Consider the following 15,362-nt stretch of genomic DNA (forward strand, 5'->3'; position numbering starts at 1 on the left):
CAACTTCATTTGGGCAGATGCTATTCATTGATGCCCCCTCCGTATCCCTTTGGTCTTTCTTTCCTACTACAGGGCATTCTGGCCCATCGTTCAGCTGCCAGCACCAAAGTCTGCGTGGGGACTTTCTCTGGCCACCGGAGCTGCTCTGCGAGGCAGGTCACACATGCCAGGGAATGGACGTTTCCTGGGAGCTGCCTTCAGCCAATTAGCATAGAAACCGGCGTTTAAATACTCCAGGTCCTTTGCCGTCAGGGGACACAACCCTGGACACTGGCTCCCCGAGCTTCCCAGCAGAGCGCAGCTCCAGTCAATTCTTACTAAATACTCAATGGCTTCCTCTCTTTTCTTTTTACTTCTTCACCCACAGTCAGGGCTTCTGGGGATCACCTCCCATGTATTTGAACCCTTGGCTCAGGGTCTGCTTCTTAGGGAACCTGAACTAAGACTTCTACCCTCCTTCCTGCCCTGCAGCCACGACTCACTGTAGGCCACTCCCCGCCGCCTTGCCCACAAGCTGTCTCCACTCTGTCCCCTCCAACCCATTCCCCACACTTGTCCCCAGAGTCACCTCTTAAACCATGTTTTGTCCATCCCCACGACTTCGCTGATTTCCCCCTTGCCTCCAAGTGGAAATCCTCAGGACCCAGGCTTTGAGTGCTATATTCTAACGACCTCTCTAGCATTCCACACACTGAGGCCCAGCCTGCATCCTGCCTGTGGGCCCCACCAACCTGTCTCCCGTGTCTCTGCCTTTGCACTTCGTTCCACCTGCCTGGCAGGCCCTTTCCTATCTTAGGTACTCAGAAAACTTCTGCTCATCAGCAAGACCCATCTCAGAAGTCACCTCCCCTCGGAAGCCTTTCCAGACCCCCCTAGATATTGAAACTTCTTCCTTCTTTTGTGCCCCATTTGTATACATTATTCACCCCTTTTATCTGAGACTTGTCTTATCATATTGCAATGATCTGGGGTTTTTTTTAATTTTTTTAATTTTTTGAGTAGGCTCCACACTGGGAGCCCAAAGCAGGGCTTGGACTCATGACCCTGAGATTAAGATCTGAGCTGAGATCAAGAGTCAGATGCTCAACCCGACTGAGCCACCCAGGCACCCCTGCAATGATCTGTTTATATGTCTGTCTTCCCCACTGGACTTTGGACTCCTTGAAGGCAGGCTGAGTCCTCCTCAGCTCTTTCGTCCCAGTGCCCAGCACTGACCCTCGGACAAATTAGGCGTCCAATGAATACAGGTGTCCCTTGCTAGCCAAACCCTTACTCCTATCCACTCAAAACTTAGGAACCAGTACATTGGGTAACATGGCATCCCTCACGATTCTGAACACATTGTCCAACATTCTGCCACCTGAACTCAGGAGTGGCGTGGATTTGGGTGGCGAGAGATACTTCCATATGACTGAACTAATTGCTTAATGAATAAGGGAGTTCAAAGCTGAGAACATTCATCCACTCTGGGCACAGACCTGCGTGAAGTTGGTAGAGAGGAGGGAAGGAGGGAACATGGAGATGCCAAGCCAGAGCCAAGAAAGTTGTTTTGCTTTGGAATATATTATTTTTGCAGGTTGCTATAGTTACCGCTGTGAAATTAAAAATTAAAACCTTGTGAAAGAGAGAGGGTTGACTGAGATGAGGCAGTTCCTTGACAGGCTGAGTTATTTATCTTTTCCCCATGTAACATCTGGTTATGTGCTTGCAAATTTATTTTTAATTCAGGGCTCTAAAAAGGATTTCGCGGTGGTGCAAGGTGCCCGGATGATCGGCTCGGGAGGGGAAGGTGAAAGGGGTGGTATCCCAGGGTGACTAGTGACCTCCAGCTTGTCCCCTGGAACCTTGTTCCTGCTTCTGACACAACCTCTAGGAACCAGGGGGTGGTTCGAAGGCGTTCCGGATCCCCTGCCCATCAAAAGGCAGCTGTAACCATGGTTCCCAGATGCTGAGCCAGGATGGGGGCTGCTGGCTGTGGGTTCCTGTGGTTCTCTGAGCATGAGGACAAGCACGGCTGGAAGTGGAGATACACGTCGCGTTTCTCTGTCTCCAGATTGTCCGTGAACCTGTGCGACCCTTTGTGTCTCCCAGGATCTTCCTGACCCCTTAGTGTGACATCCAGAAGGGCAGTGAGTGGTTTTGTGACTACAGCACCAGCTGGAGTTAGGAGGTGTGCTCTTGCTGGCTCTGTGACCTTGGGGAACCCCCTTCCCTCTCTGTTCCCCATTCTCCCAATTCTTCAGACAGGGGTTGGAGTCGGAGGTAACCTCTCGAGCCCCTATTCTAGGAGTCTGAGTGCATCCAGGGAGTCGCCAGGCTTTATCTGCGCCTGTTTTTGTGTTTCTGCCTGATCACCTGTGGTGGCCGGCTGGGAACCCAGGGCAGGCTACCCTGCGGGGCTCGGATGTCGCCGCTGCAGTGTACCTTCTCTCGACAGCCCCTTTGGAATGGCCCTCCCACCCCACCCCCCTCCTAGCATCCAACACCTGCGGGTACACTGTACTTTTAGCCTGTCCTGTGTCTTCCCTTTGAGGATGGAAACTCCACGAGGCAGGACTTCCATCTGTCTTGGTCGCAGCAGGGCCTGGCACACTGTGGGACTCCATGGATGTTTGTCCAGTGAATGAACAAATGGCCGAATGAACAGGGAGTGAGGGCAGGCAACAGTCCCTGGTCCCTGCTCAGTGCCGGACGACGCCAGGTCAAGTTAGGAGACTTTGGGATGGAGGGGAAATGAGACAAAAAACTCGCAGGCCAGAAAATATGAGTGTCAAAGGCAACTTTGGAAAAGGACATAAATTCCCTCAAAATGGCTGGCACGCGTGTGTATGCGTGCACGTGTGTGTGTGTGTGTGTGCATGTGCGCTTGCGTGAGTGGCAAGGGGGCATAATTTTCTGCTGCAGTAAAAATGATCATACGGGGTGGGTGATAGAAAAGAATTGGATATATAAAGCCTAAATTCTCTTATAATAACCAAAGTCATAATGCCCGGGCATTGAGTCCTTATCAATCGGACCACAATGCCGTGTATGTACTCCAGTCTTCACAAAAGCCCCACGTGAGAGCAGAGGGGTCTGTTTGTTATGCTTCCTGCTGTATCGCACGTGCCCGAGCATGCGAGGGGCCCAGTACACATTCATGGGATGAATGGATCTCCGTTTTATATCCAAGGTACCTGCTCAGAAAGAGTAAGTGCCCAAGGACACGCAGCTAGCCAGCCAGAACCAAGATCGAAGCCAGGTCTGTGGGGCTCTGTCCAGGTTGAGAAAGGAGATCTTCTTCTTCTCTGGTGGCTTCTTCAAACCACTGAGCCACTGCCTCCCCGCAGGTCCCCTGAAGAAATGCCTCCCCCGCCCTCCCCCCTCCCCCCTCCCCCACCCTCACAACTTCCTCTGCTTAGCTCGAAGTCTGAAAGTCCTTGGGCTGGATGGCATGGAAATCGGGCCAAGGGGTTGGAGCTCTCCAAACTGCAAACCCAGCCGGGGCCCTGGTGTCTTGGAAGCATCCTGGCTCGCTGTCATACTCTGCTCTGCCTGACGGGGCTGGTGTGGGAGGACCAGGGAACATGTTGTGGGCAGACAGATTCCAAACTTCTTTTTTTTTTTTTTTTTAAAGATTTTATTTATTTATTTGAGAGAGAGAATGAGATAGAGAGAGCCTGAGAGGGGGGAGAGTCAGAGGGAGAAGCAGACTCCCCGCCGAGCAGGGAGCCCGATGCGGGACTCGATCCCGGGACTCCAGGATCATGACCCGAGCAGAAGGCAGTCGCTTAACCAACTGAGCCACCCAGGCGCCCCAGATTCCAAACTTCTTGACAGGTCTGGACTCATTACCCAGGCTCCCCCACGGGTGAACTCCAAAAGCATGGCTTAAGCCCTGGGCCTGTGTTCAGCGGGGATGAATAATTAAAGAACCATCAGGCGCCAACAGCTTGGTGAGGGTGTTGCTGTGTAGCTGGGAATGCCGTGCCCCAGCCCAACTCGGTTTTTGGGTGGCCTTTTATTTCTGATGGTGGGTCTGTGGTGCCCAGAGCAACAGATCCCGGTGGCCGAGGGACGTGCTTTGATTGTTCTGGTGACAGAGGACATGCCCTGGGATGGGCCATTGCAGCCAGCCTGATCAAGGTTCAAACCTTGTTGCCTCCTGGACGTGGCTGGGTGACTTTGGGGAAGTCTACTTAGTTCCCCATTTGGTATCTTTGTTTCTTCTGTAAAACCAGAAAGTGGCCCCGACTTGACAGGGTCATTGAGGGGATGGAGTTAGATAATGTCAACGGTAAAGTGCTTTGTAAAGCCGAGAGGTGCTATTAAGAGGAATGCAGCTGCTGGCTTGCTCATGGTCTGCCTCCCCGCTAGGATGTTGAGCTCTGCCCGCAGGGACTTGGCTGGCTTTGGTCACCTGCGAGCACCTGGAACTTGGCATGCCCTCCATAAATATTTGTTTCAGAGTAAAATGAAGGGTGGGTGCACTGGATAATCGCAGTCCCAGTAAAATGTGCTGCCTGGAGGTCTAAGTTTCTGGATACTTGGTACCCTAGAATTTTCATGTCGGTGCTTCAGGGCAAGACCCCAAGACTCCATTCCTTACAATTCTCCAGTGGGTTCGTGTCAGGTGGTCTGGTGGCTGGTGACAGTGTGGCCTGAGGGGCAATTAATTGCTCAGGAGCCTTTTCTGAGCCCTGATCCAGGCTGAGGCTTAATGCTATGCATTTAGGGATACAGGAAGGAGGAAAGGGGTGACCCCTGGGAGGCGGTGGGATTCCACAGACGGAGCATGGGCTTGGGGTCACACGGGCCTGTGGTCCCATCTCGTCCCCACCATTAACAGAATTAGTAATGCATTCAGCTACAAATAGCAGAAGCCCTACTCTTAAGGCATAACCTGGCTGGTGCTTACTGTCCAAATGGCAAGACGTCCAGGGTGGGCCCCCAGAACCACTATGGCTCTTGCTGATGCCTCTGGGCCCTGCCCGGGCTCCACTCACCAGTCTTTCCCATCTTCTGCGTGTAGCCCTTTGTCCTCATTCCTGGGCCTTCGTGGTTCCAAGATGACTGCCTGGTCTCAGGTGTTGCATCTTTGTTCCGTGGAGGAAGAAGGGAAAGGACTAAGTAAAAAGAAAGGGCTTTCTAGTTGTGGAGAAATGCTACCTCTGAGGCATCTACGTAAACTCACTGACCATATCAGTGCCACTTGCTACTCCGGGCCACAAGGGAAGCTGGGAAAAATCACGTTTTTGGCTTTCCTATAGCTGGTGGGAGAGGAATATTAGCTGTGTGGACGGCAGCTGTCCACACATGGCTTAAACAGCTCTATGGTGGTTCCCCAAACCCTAAAGTCCCCTTCACCCATGTTGACTAATGCTCGAACTTCCAAAAAAAAGGTCCTCTCCCCACTGACAGAGTAGCAATCAAGATGTGGGATGTAATCCCCACTCTACCAAGTACCAGCCGTGTGCCAGGCACGTTCGGTAACCTCGAGATGCCTCGTCTGTGGAATGGGGATCCTGGTCCTTCTCTATGGGGTTGCTTTATGAGGACTTAGAATTGTGCCTGCTTCTTCAATTGTTGTTCTGATAAGCTTGGATGCCAGTGAAAGCGATAAGGCCCCAGTGTCAGAGGGCTGGTCCCCACTCGGCCTCAACCTGCTGTGTGACTTTGGGTAAGCTGCTGCCCCTCTCTGGGCTGGTGTCCCTTCTGTATAATGAGGGTCTGGAATCTGACCGTTCCTACAGGCCTCTCCCGATTGGAACTCAGACAGAATCCTACCAGACAGGACACCTCAGGCAGCCTGTGGCCCTGCCTTCCCTGAGAGCCAGGCCTAGTATGGAGGGCAGCAGGGTCCTGGTGGGGGCAGTGGGGGGAGTCTGAGGGCTACTCCAAGTTTGCTGACTGCAGGTTCCTCCCAGGCTTGGCGAGTGGTGCTGGGCAGAGCCTCTCTCTGTCTCGGGGAGGCCTGAGCTGCCTTCCCACCGCCCCCCCACCTCAACCTTCTCTCCTCTTGCCACCCCTCTTTCCTTCTCTAAATATCACTTCCTTTCACTGACTTTCCAGCAGGCCACAACTGTTCTCCGAAGCCAGCTTCCTGCCGTGGGAGGCCCTGCTTTGGGGAGGGGGCGATGAGGAGTCTCCCCGGGCCCTTCTGTGATGTGTTGCTTGTTTTTTTCTGGGAATGGGGCTGAGAAGCCCCTCTGCCCTATCAGGGGAACTTGTCCCTCCACGGGCTGGTGACCCAAGCAAGCTCCCACTCCCCTCTGGACCTCAGTTTCCTCATCTGTAAAACACGGCAGCTGAACGTCATCGTCCTGAGAGTCCCACATAGACTGGATTTTGATGGCAGGGAGCGTGTCTGAGCCTGCGAGGTAACACAGGTTGTGGCTGGCACATCGGCCACACGGACCCTTGATGTGGTACTGAGGCAGGAAGGGGGCAGATTTGGCCGGGCTCCCGTGCCCCTGCGCCCGCTTCCTGGGGCAAGCGGCTTCTCTTTGATTCGTTTCTTGTATCAGCATCAGCTGCAATTGGGTTTGGAAGATTGGACTCCAAAGTTCCAATCAAAAGTTTGAAAGTAATAGCTAATGCTTTAAACTTATATGCTATAAACTTGCCATGTGCCAGGCACTCTGCTAAATGTTTCTTCACACATATTAATTTGTTAATCTTACAGCCGTGCAATGAGGTAGGTCCTATTACTAGTTCTGTTCTAAAGGACAGGGCACGGAGCAAAAAGAACCTTAGCAACTTGCCCAAGGTCAGATAGCAAAGCAAGTGGGGTTTGAACCTAGGCAGTTTGACTCCTTACTTCTGTTTTCTCCCCAGAAAGCCGCTGACTTAGCTCATCCTCTGTCTCTGCATCTGGTGTTGGAAACTCTGTTACAACATTCCCCCAGATTCATTGCCTGGCCATAGCTTGCACATCTGAGAGGACGGGGAGTTTACTACCTCCCTGGGGATTGGTAGTCACCTGGACCAATTTAAAAACTCTTCCCCAAGTTTGTGGATTCCTTAATAAGTCTGCAGGGCTCAAAATGGTTTCCTGGGAAACAAGAACAACCTGCTCAGCCCCCAGGGATCTTGTGTGGCCTGGACTACAGATAGAGAAATTTAGAAGGAGCCAATGTGCCTCATGTTTAGGGGCCAAGGGAGAAGGTACAGGGTGGACAGCGGAGTGATGGCTCTGAGCGTGGGCTCTGGAGTAATTTCCCTCCCTGGGCTTGAATCTCATCTCTGTAAAACGGCACTTACAATACGGCCTTGTCTGTAGGGCTGGCATGAGGCTCAAACAAGAGAACCCACGCTAAGTGCCTCGCTCCATAGGTTGCATGGAAACATCGTTAGCTGGTATCTTGGCATCATCCTCATCGCCACCACCATCTATAGGGTCCGTCTTCTTGCTCTGGAATTTAGGAATCACCTTGGCCAGTGACTTGATCATAGAACTAACGAAGTGAGGAACTTGATTCTTGGGTCTAAACAGTCCTCGTTGGCACACAGAAGATATCGAGTCCCAGAGAAGGGTAGGGTCTTGCCTAAAGCTTGAGACTAGTCAGTGGCAGAAAAAAACAGCGTCCTGTGGTGCTCTCGTGGCCCCAAAGTGAGAGGCAGTTGGTCAGTCCCATTTGACTCTCTTGGAAATGTGAGATCAGAGATCAGAAGCAGGCCCCGTGGGAGGGGGAGGCTGGCTCATGGGCACTTGGTTCGGGAAGCAGCAGGGAGTCGCCTCCAGAAGCACAGCATAGGTGGATTGACCAGGTGTTCGAATCCGAACACCTAGATGTGTTGTCAGACTAGGGATTTCTATGCTAGACCTGGGTGTGAGGCACAGTTTGGAGGGGGGTAGCCCGGACTGGGCAGCAGTTGTAGACTTTCTGGAATATGTTTAGGTGGTTTGGGGACACAAGGGGCAAGACACCTGGGTGGTCCAGTAGGACTCAGGAAGTACACGTGGGCTTGAATCCCAGCTCCTCCACTAACCTGCTGTGCTGGTGACCACTCTGAGCCTCAGTCTCTTCATCTAGAAGACGGAGATGGGGTTGTTGAAAAGATTAAATGGGACAATGGCAGCTGAGTAGCTAGAAACCCAGAATTTATTTTAACCATATTTAAAAATGGGGAGATTTGACATCCCAATCCAGCTTGCCTCTGTCTCTCAATCAGAAAGATCCAGCCACCTTGAACTGCTTTCTCAAGAGGCCGAGCTGGGCATCTCGGACCACCTAGAACGGGGCGAAGGTGCACGTACTCTCAGATCTGTCAATCCACCTGATGATTGCAGGCGGGTTAGAGGTCAGCTGGTCCAGCCTCCTACCCCAATAGGCCCCTGAGCCAGCTGCCCTGCTCCAGGAAGAGAGATCCCTGGGAGAAAGAAATCCCCCGCCCCTGGAGGTGTTTGTTCAGGGCTGCTACAGGATGAATATTTCCTTTGGTAATGTGGCTAATCATTTTCCCCTCCAGGCAGGAGTGGAGGCTGTCCCAAGCTCCTGCAGCTGCGGTGCCCTGTGGGCTCTTAATCAATGTTACATGGTAATTAATAATAGATCCTCCTCTCCAGCACCATCCCTCCCCGCTCTTTGCTCCCTCTGACAAGCTAGCATCTTCCCCGCCAGATGAGGCCAAAATCAAAGGCCTGAAATGTGAGCCCGAAAACTTTTCCTCCAGTAACTTGTGGGAAGAACCAGGAAAGCTGGAAGCCCTGCCAGGTCCGGCACGGGGTGAGATCTCATCCTGCCCTCACTAAGACCCTACTGAATGATCAGCCCCGCTGTAGGGATGGGGCAACAATTTGGGGCTTCTGTTCGTTTGTGCCTGTGGTTCTGACACTCTAGGTGCACCCTGGTGTGACTCGGTCGGTCGGCAGCGGGCCGAGAGTCAACGTTTATAACAAGTTCCCAAAGCTGCTGCTGCTGATCCAGGGACTAGACTTTGGGAACCACTGATTTATTTAACTAATTCTCATCCAGAGCGCCAGGCACAGGGAATACAGCTGTGAATAACTCAGAGGTAGCACCTCCCTTCTTCTCATTGGGTGGAATCCACCCAGCACATCATCACATGGTGGGTAGGGAAGTAAGTTCTAGAATCAGATGTACTTGATTCAAGCTTTGGCTTTGCTGGTGAGGCTGTCTGACTCTGGGCCATGTAGCGGACTCTTTGGAGCCTGAGCCTCTGCAGCTGTCTGATGCAAACAGGTCTCCCTCCTGCCTCAGATGGTCAGTGTGAGGGTTAAGTGACAGATGTAAAAACATGTGCTCAGGAATGTTAGTTATAATAATAATAATAATAATAATAATGCACCATTAATAATTATGCTATTATTACTGTCATTGGGTCATTGTGCAAGCTTGTATAGCTAGGTCCAGAGGGAGTTGGGATTCGTTTATTTACTCATTAATTCATTTGGTGCTTGTGTCTTGACCACCAGGTATGTACCAGGTGTTGGAAACGCAGGTGAACCCCAGAGCTGAACTCCCTACTATCACAGAGCACATTTTCTTGCCATTAGCAAATACATAGAGAAGAGAGGTGGTAAGTGCTACGAAGAGAAAGCAAGCTGGGCAGGGCAGGGCAGAGATGTGGGGGCTGGAGTTACGGGCAGGTGATGCTGAGGCCCCTCCGACTGGGGAGTTAGAACAAGCCAGTAGACATCAGTGGGGCATTTCGGTCAGAGGGCACAGCAGGTGCAAAGCCAGGTAAGGTCTGTGCGCGTATCCCACCTGGATATCTAATGGCATTGCCTCTCTCTCCTCCCCTCCCTTCCTTTCTCCTTCCCCCACCCCCAACCCTCTCATTGGAGGACCAGAGATGCCACATCCTGCACCCCAGGACTATCTGGCCAGGTCACAGGTATCACCTGCTTCAGACTTGGCTGGTCCCTCTGTGACCTTGCATAAATCACTTCCCTCTCTGAGCCCCATTTGTCTTAACTGCAAAGTGGGGACAATCATCTCACTTACACCTCAGGATGTGCTCAGGGTGCTCAACAAATGGGGGTCATCACTATTCCCTCCCCTCCCTCCTGTCTTCCCCGCCCAGCTCAGTGAGACCCAGGAATCCAGGTGGGAGCTCAGGCCCAGAATTCTCACTTAGCTAGGGACTGCATCTCATTTGCATAGATTTGCATATGGACTGGAATGGTGCGTATCTCCTCTTGTCTTTAGTTCCTGTAAGCTTACATCAGCATTTAAAAATAGGGTGTCGATCTTCCCCTTTCCCTACCACTCCCTTTGCCTATTGAAAGAGTTTTAAGCTATTAATCAAATATGCCAGATTTGGAAGCTTGTTTTTATTTTGGCCCAGTGCAGAAGGGGTCACCGGCTCTAGGAAGCCCTTGATTATCTGCTTTACTGGAGGGGAGGCGACAGCAATGATCTCATGCAGTGGAGGGGCCTGGAAGCTTTAAAAAGAAAAGTCAATTTTGTTCTTTCTGCTTACAAAATAGAACATATAGGCAAAATGGGAAAATAGAGAACGGCAGGAAAAATACCCCCCCAAAATACTCATGGTAACCCCAACCAGGCACCACTGCTGTTAACATGTCAGTGTATCTCTTTCCTCGCTGGTGCAATTATTGTATAATTGAGATCATACCATATATATAAGAGGTTGTGGTTGGCTTTCTTAGTAACAAATATTTTGCCTATTTCCCTTTGGTAGTACCAACTTTGTAAATATCGTTTTCACGTCCATGTAATATTCCACCAAACAGTTTCTTAGTCCTTCCCTTGCGATAGGACATTTATTTTTGTTCTGTTTTTTTTTTTTTTTTTTTTTTTTGGCTACGGTGTATCTGGCTGTGATGATAATGTTTATGTTCTTGGCTTTTTCTCTTTTTATTTTGGGGTATTTTCTCAGGAGAGGCCCCAGCATGACTGGGGTGGAAGGGGGAGTAAGTTTAAGGCTCTAGAGAGACTTTTCTGGACCCCGACCGGTATCTGGAATGAAGAACGTCCTTTCGTGCTGGCGTTGCTAAAGGCCTCTGAAATCAGCCGCAAAGCAACCCTGGGATGCCCTGGGGTGGGAGGAGGAACCAGTGGCTGCCTTCTGCGGCCTGCCACTTGGTACCCCACTCAGACAGGGAGCACTCGACCCTCTGCTGGAGTGGATAAAGGCTTGGATAATCTGCTCTCTCACAAACATCCGGGGGGCAGAATGTGTTTAAGAAGTCGTTGGGATTCATTGAAACTTGAACCGTGCCTTCAGGGCCGTGTCTCTATGCCCACACAAGTCCTAGTTTGCAAAAAATGACTCGGCCTTGTGTCAGCGAGAAATGCCTTTGGCTTAAACAAATATGAATTTCTAATTTTGTACTGAAGATAGCAGTCCGGGGTGTGTGTAGCTGCCTGGAGATGCTGTCTGGGCCTCAGGACCCGTCCTTCTGTTCTGCCATCTCTGGCAAGGTGGCGTGAGTTTTCACAGTTGCTGCCTCATGGTCCCAAGGTGGCTGCCACGCCTCTGAGGTATTGAATCCTCCTTCTGGGTTTGATGAAGAAGGAATGGTAATGGGGCAAAGGGGCATGCCAGCCAGGTCTGTTCTTTATATCAGAAAGGCAAAAGTTTTCCCAGAAGCCCCACCCAGCAGAGTTTTGCTTGCATCTAATTAGCTAGAACCAAGTCTTATGAACCAGCTGTTAGTCAAGAGGATTACATGTCTCTACAAATCAAGATTTAAACCCAGGCCTCGGGAAGGGGCCTAACCGTCCTTAGGAGGATCTTAGCAGGAAGAAAGGGGGTGGGGGTAGGTGGGATGAGTGTTACTAGAGACAGGACATTCCATAGGCTTTGTAGAAAACGCGACGACTTCATCCTTGGGGTGGGCTTGCGAGACCCCATTCCTCTTGCCTGGTGATTGGCTCAGGGATGAGCACTTGGACTAAATAAGGCCAGAACATGCAGTCCATAACAGGGAGGAGAGAAGGCTTCTCTTCCTCTGTGAAGTGGGTGCGCAAATGGGATGCCCAGAACTGCCGTGGCCATTTTGTTGCCACGAGAGAAGTCAGACAAAGAAGCTGACAAAGGCCCAGAGGAGGGAATAGACATCCGAGGGGAACTCCCTGGCAACGGAGCCGAACCCTTATTGTAACCATACCTGAGACCGTCATGACTTCGAGACATGTCAGTCACAAGAGCTCGCGTACTCTTTTAGTTGTGTAGACTAGCTCGACTGAGTTTTCTGATGTAACACACAGGACGGTAACTGATAGAGATGCAAACAGGAACTTTGAAAAAAAGGGCATGTGGTTAAAGAAGTCTGAAGAACCAGATCAGACAAAGCTTAACAAACTTTTTTTTTTTTTTGCCTGAGTTAGATTCTTTTATGTAAAGTGCGAAGCTTCGCAAGGGGAAGATCTCACATAGAATTTCCAGAACCTATGTCCCTAGAATCCTTTTATCAGTGGACATGGGACAATTCTGAGAAATGCTGTCAAGCTGAACCCCTACCCCATAAACCATGGCTTTTAACTTGCAGTGAAGCATAACAGGCAGTGTAGACAGAGTGGGGGGAGAATCCAGATAGGGTAAAGGTTTCAGTTCCCCAAATTTCTCCTCAAATGGTCTGTGAGTTTCCTCCGAAGGGAGGCCCAGTGTCGAACAGGGTAGACACAAATGCTCCTTGGAATTGGGTGCAAAGGACATTCTGGGAAGCTCAGTGTGGCCTAGAGAACCTCTGCTGGGCAGGGGAGGTAGACATCACCAGGCTCCAGACCTGGGGCTGCTGCTTGTCCTTGAGGGTAGCTTCGGGGGGACGCCTGCTCCCAGACCACAGTTGTCTCACTTGTGAAACAGGACAGAGCCCGGTTGTCAGTGATGCGCTTCTCAGCTGTCTCCAGGACACGGCAGGGGCTGAGCGGGGGACAAGCCTGGGTGAGCACTTCCGCAGTGCCAGCCCCTCTGTGGCATCCCAGAGAGACAGATGAGTCTCTGCCCTCTAGGAAGCCATGGTCTACAGGGGTGTGCGTGCGTGCATGCACGTGTGTGCTCGCGTGCATGTGTGCACATGTGAGTGTGTGTGTGTGTGTGGTGCATAACATTAACCAGGAATTGCAGATGAAAAAATAGGTTTTAACCTATCTGTTCACCTCTTTCTAATTGCAGTTAGTCCTAGGATGCCGCGATTCTAAGGCTGGGTCTGGGCTCAGTGGGAAAGAGCACCCTGATGGCTTAGTGATGTCTGCCATGGCCAGTGGGGAGGGACATATGTGCCGGAGTCACCCTCGTAATGCAATGTGAATCAGTGAAGAGGAGGGCACACGGGGCCTGTGGGAGCCAGAAGGAGAAGCCAGCCTGCGGGTGGTTAAGGAAGGCCCCTCTGGAGAGGAGAGCATTGATATTGGACTTGATGGATGAATGGAAGTTTGCCTAGTATAGAAATGTAGGAAGAGGACTCCACGCTGTTGTCATATTTTCAGAAAGGCCCCTCTGCTACGCGGTGGTTGGAAGAGAGTGGGATGGATGCCGAGGCCCCAGCAAGGAGCCCATGAGAGCCAGCCAGGTGGAGGGCAGGGGCCAGCCTGGGCAGCGCAGTGAAGGAGAGGGTGGGGTGGGGAATGGTGCAGGAGGTGGGTGGTCTAGGAGAGGTTGCTTCCTCTCCCTGTGAAGGTTCACGGGGAGACATGGGGCCACCTGATGCTGCAGGGACCATCTTCTCCAGATGAATCTGCTGTTGACCTTTGTTGATTGCAAGTAAACAAATGACTTAGCCTTACAGCTGTGGAGTGGGGGGGCGGGGGGGGGGGCTGCTGGCGGAGCAGACCTGAGCCTGCCACCCATGCAGGGCTGCCTGGGGGCTAGGAGCCTGCCCCACCAGCTCCAGAGACCGATGGACGGAAGGTCATTGGCAGCTCACCACCCAGCAGGATCAGTGAGATTCCCCCAGCAGAAGGGGCCAGGTGGGCAGCTTCCTCCTGCTTCTGTGGGTGGGGACCCCCTGACAAAGCTCCCCAGGTGCTGATTAGTCCTAACAATAGCAACGGTAACAATTATGATTCTCCCAACATCAGCCCGGCCTTCAAAATGCACCCTGAGTCCAAAACCTGCCATGACCTCCACTGCCCTCACCTCCACTCCAGGTGCCATAATTGCACCTGGAAGTCACTGGAGACTTCCCGCTGGCCTCCCTGCTTCACCTGGTCCCCTCCTGTCTGCTCTTCACGTAACAGCCAGAGGGAGCCCATTAAAACAGAAGTTTTGTCATGTGACTCCTCTGGTTAAAATCCGCCAAAGGCTCCCAATTTCATCCACAGTTGAAGTCAAAATCCTTACATGACCATCTGCCTCCCTCCTGGTGGCCCTCACCCCCCATTTACTTCTCTAACCTGATTTTCCATCATTCCTGATCACTCAGCTCTGGCCACCCTGGCCTTCCAGATTTCCCACAAATGCTGTGAGCACTCATGCCCCAGGACCTTTGCACTCACTGCTGTTCTGCTCCAAATGCTCTTCCAGATAATCACGTGGCTCCTTCCATTACCTCCTTCCAGTCTTTGCTCAAATGTCACCTTCTTACTGAGGCCCTCCCTGAATACTCTTCTAAAAGTGCATCCCCCACCTCTCCTCTCCCTGACCCCCTCCTGAATTTTTTCTCCATAGGATAGAGCACCTATACATACTATATGTTTTACTTATTTATTATTAGTCTGACTCGTGTCTCAGGTGTGTGCTCCATGAGGGCAGGAACCTTTGTCCTTTTGCTCACCACTGCGATCCCAGTACCAAGAACACTGTCTGGTGTGTCTGAACAGTGCAATACGTATTTGTCAGGTGAGTGAAGGACTGAGACTACTGACCAGCATGTGTCTGGCACTGGGCTTCAACCATCTTAACAAATCTAGGAAGCCTGCGTTATGAATTTTTACTCTCATTTTCACTTTCCAGTTTGGAGGATTTCTCTTGCCCCATCACCAAGTTTGTTTTCCTTTCCTGGGTCCAGTCTGCTGATAACTTCATCAAAAGAACTCTTCCTCTCTGATACCGTATTTTTCTTTTTAGCACAGTTCTGGAACTTCCAGTCAGCTCTTGGTTTTTCATGGTTTCCCTTTCCCTTCCTAAACTCCCCATCTGTTTGTGCATGTTGTCCACCTTTTCCACTAGACCTTTTCATTGTTTGGGGTTTTTTTATATATATAATTCTTTTAAAGTCCTTGTTTTCTAGTAGAGGATCATTTATTGAGTACTGTAGGTCAAGCATTGCGCTAATGACTTTCATCTCTTGAACGCATTGATTCAGATGAGAAACTTGAGGTTTGATAACAGGAGGTGACTTGCCCCCGGGGCCCCTGGCCAGGAAGCAAGGGCCCTGGGTTTCCAGCCCCACATTAGCTGCAGAGCCTTTGTTCTGTCCCACTCCCTTAGTCTGCCTTCAGCCATGA

Source organism: Mirounga angustirostris, unplaced genomic scaffold (assembly GCF_029215605.1).
Source record: "Mirounga angustirostris isolate CCGP_5_RB_7025 unplaced genomic scaffold, mMirAng1.0.hap1 SCAF_10, whole genome shotgun sequence".
NCBI classification, from domain to species: Eukaryota; Metazoa; Chordata; class Mammalia; order Carnivora; family Phocidae; genus Mirounga; species Mirounga angustirostris.